The 4,470-nt window shown below is 51.3% G+C and overlaps 1 pseudogene; it reads left to right on the top strand.

Moving 5' to 3' along the window:
• Window positions 1–3,212: 3,212 nt before the first annotated feature.
• Window positions 3,213–3,722, top strand: LOC101994049 (annotated as a pseudogene).
• Window positions 3,723–4,470: the final 748 nt, after the last annotated feature.

Below are 4,470 nucleotides of genomic sequence, written 5' to 3'. Positions count from 1 at the left end.
CTCCTCCTCCTCCTCCTCCTCCTTCTCCTCCTCTCTCTTCCTCTTTCTCCCCTCCCCATCCCTTCCTCCTTGGAGTGGTCTCTTCATAGCCCAGGCTGGCCCCAAATTCCAGGACCCTCTTGCTTCAGCTTCCCTAGTGTGAGAAACAAGATTCCTCACTCCATAATAACAAATTCAAGAGACCAGGAAAGCAAAGCAATTCTCTCTCTATTTCACAATTCTGCAGAAATGAAGGTCAGCTTTGCAAAGAATGGCTAGTGTACCTATTTGGCGAAAAGGGGTGAATTTTTAAAAGAAAGTCCCTGATTGCAAGAAATTCCTGTCCCCACCCTCAGGCTGGCTCTCCAGGGAGCTGCAACCTTCAGACTCGTCTAGCAAAGCCCTCTTCTCAGTCCCGTCATCCTATCAGGTCAGGAGGCAAAGCCTCTGAAATGTAGCCTTATTTGCTGCATCCTGGGCCCGAGACATCCTCCTTTCTGACTGTGAGCTCAGCCATGCAGCAGACTGCCTGTAACTTCTCCACCCTGGGATGCACCCAGGGCACCCAGGGGCCCCCTAACGGCCAGGGAAGATGGGTGCCCAGTGCCTCTCACATCTCTGTAGATTTCTGGTGAGCCCTAAATACAACCCAAACTCAGAGAGTCCTAATGATTTATGTCTTGAAAGAGCACTGGATTGCAGCATGCACGACCATACCCGGCTGCCACATTTCCCGCCCACTCCCTTAATCTCATTCACTTATGGACTGACTCGTTGTGCTGGGCAGTTTTCTGTTACTGACAAGACAGGGAGAAAACCAGCTGGATAAAGGCTTCAGGCTTGAGCCTGGGGCCATTTGGCTCTTTGCTGAGATAAACACCAGGACCCAAAGCAACTTGGAGAAGGAAAGTATTTCCTCTTGCAAGTTACAGTCTACCCTCGAGGGAAGCCAACCGAGGAGGAAGCTTGAAGCAGCAACCGTGGACAAATGCTGTGTCCTGGCTTGCTCTCTCTGGTCTGCTCAACCAGAGACCCATCTGCATAAGGGTCCTACTACCCACAGTGGGCTGGGTCCTCCTATATCAATCAAGACAGCTCCCTAGACGCCAATCTAATGGAGGCAGGTCTTCAGGTAAGGTTCCTTCTTCCCTGGGGACTCCGGTTCCCATCAAGTGACAGCAAAGAGTAGCTAGTCACCTTGCCGTGAGACTGTGGCATCGCAGTGCCTGAGTGGGTGGTGCCAGATAATCCCACAGTGTTTCCTGAACCCCCTAGCGCTAAGGCTTGCTAGGCCCCAGGGGGCTTACCTATTTATTTATTTATTTATGGGGGGGGGCTTACCCTTTTAATTGTCTCCTGCTCCTTGAATGTCGCATGAGGAACTTCACAGAGCTGTGACTATGCAATAAGATGATGTTCGCAGAGAATTCGTCACAGGGCCCGCACTGATCGGCGCTGTGTGTGGCAGCCGCTGGCTTCCCACGGGACCACTGGACATTCTCGAATTCTTCCACACATTCTCCTCTGGCCTCTGGCCTGTGCAGTTCCCTGCTAGGGTTGATGAATTCAAGACTCCCTATGAGGTTCCTTCATGCCTCAGAGCTGGTTCCAGGGATCCAGAGCTCCAGAAGGGGTCACAGAGATCAGCCTCCACGGGCTCCAGGACCTCTGTCCCCAGGGAGAGCACTTGATCCCTGGAGTCCTTCAGCCACTGCCTGGTGGCTGTTCCCTTGGCATTGGCTCCTTCAAGATAGAGAGCTGCCGTCCGTCTCCTGGGCTGAGTGAAAACTAATTTTAGATTTCTGGCTTCATGTCAAGCCTGGAATTTCCTCCTCCCTCCCCTCTCAAGCAAGTCAACATAACCCCCCAGAGACTCTGTACTATAACAGGGCTGGCCAAACCCTACATGTTCATTCTCCGGGGCAAAAATACCTATGTGGTTACGACCCAGAACACAAGCTTCTGCCTTACAGGACCCAGCCCAGGCTTCGGGGGGCTGGAGCTAAGCACTGGGTGACAAGCTGGACGGAACTGGGTCATCTGGGCATGCATAGTTCTGTGGTCACACACAAGTGGGGAGAAATGGGGGCTCCCCAGTAGGTGTGTACATGGGTACACGGTCCTCATCAAACAGGCATACTGCCATTCCCCAGAGGATGACAAGGGTTGCTTCCTTCACCAGGAGAGGACTATGGACCCAGAACCATTGGAGCAGTTACCACACACCAGAGCCTTTTGCTCCCATTCCTGAAAGACAAAATGGCGTGGAGCAAAATCCTCAGTCCTGAAGTCAACAGCCAAACAGCAAAGCTGGGGTCCCTGGGCTGTAGGGTGGACAGGAGACAACCTCAGGAGACTCCCTGGCTAGTGACCGAGGCAGACTTACAGAAAACATCCTTTTCATGAAGGAAGGCAGAGGCGCGGCCCTACCTGAGTGCGGAGAGGGCAAGCGTGGCCGGACTCTCAGGCTCCGGGCTCTGCACAGGAGATGGGGGCAGGCTGCAGGAGCAGACCAATGGACGACCGTCCAGATGCCACCTGCCTCTCTTTGCTGTTTGTTCTGGTCCCCAATCCTCCCTGTTGGGAGGCCAGGGGTGGCTAATTCACCTTTGTGGTGCTGACACCGAGCTCTGTGTTCAGGTCCTGGAGAGAGAGCACCACCAGAACTGAGCAGAGGATCTTGGGAGTGAACTGTAGCTTCTTTACCAGGGCTTTCTACACTGCCAAAGGCTACGAAGAGCTTTATTTCCAGCTTGTGGGGGAGGGTCCACTCTCAGTCAAGCTCCTTCAAGTCTGCATTCTCAAAGAAAACAGTAGTGGAGGGTTTGTTTGGCTTAAACAGGGAGAAGCTGCCCTCTGCTGGCCACATCTGGAAACACCACGGGTGGTTGGACAGTTGTTCAGAATTTTAGTGTCCCCACCCCCACTCGGTCAGGTCGCTAGCCCTGCTCCCTCTATGGTCTATCTCTGAACTCTGTGAGTACCAGGTGGACGCTAATTACCTGTGTTGGGCAGAATTCCACCGCAGAAGAAACAGTTAACTAAGAGAGGAAAGATGCTCATTCAACACTGGCACTCACTGCCAAAACTTACAAAGTTTTAGAACTATTTATTCTCATAATCAGAAATGATGATCTTGGGGGGTAATTATTCTTCTCCCACTCAAAAGTGAGTGTTTAGGAGCTTGTCCGGTCGCGGAGTGAATTGGATGTCTGAGGGGAGGGCTTGCAGCCATGCTGAACTCTTGGGGCAAGGATATGTGTACCCGAGCCCCTGCGCTGCACACCGGCTCCCTTGCCACAAACCTCACTCCCCAACCCCCTGGCCTAGTTTATGAAGACCTTCGATCTCTTCGTGGACCGGCCCATGACCCTTGTGAGAGAGTTTATTGAGCGACAGCATGCCAAGAACCGAACCTACTATGATCATCGGCAGTACCAAGGTGAGCCAGACATCACGGGGTGCAAAGAGGGTGATGTCCTGTGTATCTTTGAGGCTAAGAGCAATGGAAAAGGGAGTTAACCAGGAAACTGTGAGCATCATCCAGGAGAGACTTCAGGCTTGTCAACAGAGAGAAGGAGAGAGTTCAAAGGGAACTGGAGCAGTGCACCGAGGTACCTAAAGCCTTCTATGACCACCATTATGACCAGAGAGCCTATTCTTCCACCAGAGAGTGCTTGGCAAAGCAGAAGCAGAGGGTGCTAGGAGAGAGAAAGGCTGCCAAGCAAAAGGCTGCTGCCTAAGACTCCAAGAACTCTTATTACATTGCTGGAAAAAAAAGTGAGTGTTTAACACTAATTGAGAGCTGACAAGATTGTGTATCGTGTTTGTGAGTGTGGTCGGTTGAGTCTTCAGACAAAAGTCTGCTCTTGGGCTGGAGAGATGGCTCAGTGGCTAAGAGCGTTTACTGCTTTTTCAGAAGATTCAGGTTCTTTTCCCAGCACCCACTTGGAGGCTCACCGTCATCTGTTAACTCTAGGATGCAGGTTACCTGATGCCCTCTTCTGGTCTCAGTGGGTACTACATGCATCTGGCACCCATACATCCCTGTAGTCAAATACTTCCATACACCAAACGAAAATAAATCTTCTTAAAAGCCTGCTCTTGCATTGAACCATGTAGCTGGAATAGCCATGAGGAATCTGAGGTCTTAGAGAAGCTGAACTGTGCCTCGTGGGTCCTTCCAGAATCAGATCAAGGCTCTCAATGTCTTTTTGTATTGTGTTCGTGCTAATCAGTTTGTGCCACAAACACCACGCTGTCCCTGCAAAGTCACTTCAACAAACAGGGCAGCCTGACCTCTGAGGACAAGTCTCAACGATGTGGGACAGTGGTTCTCAACCTGTGGGTCATGACCCCTTCGGGGATTGAATGACCCCCAGGGGCCACATATCAGATATCCTGCATATCAGATATTTATATTATGATTCATAACAGTAGCAAAGTTACAGTTATGAAGTAATTTTATGGTTGGGGGTCACCACAACATGA

This window comes from Microtus ochrogaster, chromosome 2 (assembly GCF_000317375.1).
Source record: "Microtus ochrogaster isolate Prairie Vole_2 chromosome 2, MicOch1.0, whole genome shotgun sequence".
Classification (NCBI taxonomy): domain Eukaryota; kingdom Metazoa; phylum Chordata; class Mammalia; order Rodentia; family Cricetidae; genus Microtus; species Microtus ochrogaster.
The sequence above is the reverse complement of the archived record's forward strand: the minus strand, read 5'-3'. Positions and strand labels throughout refer to the sequence as shown.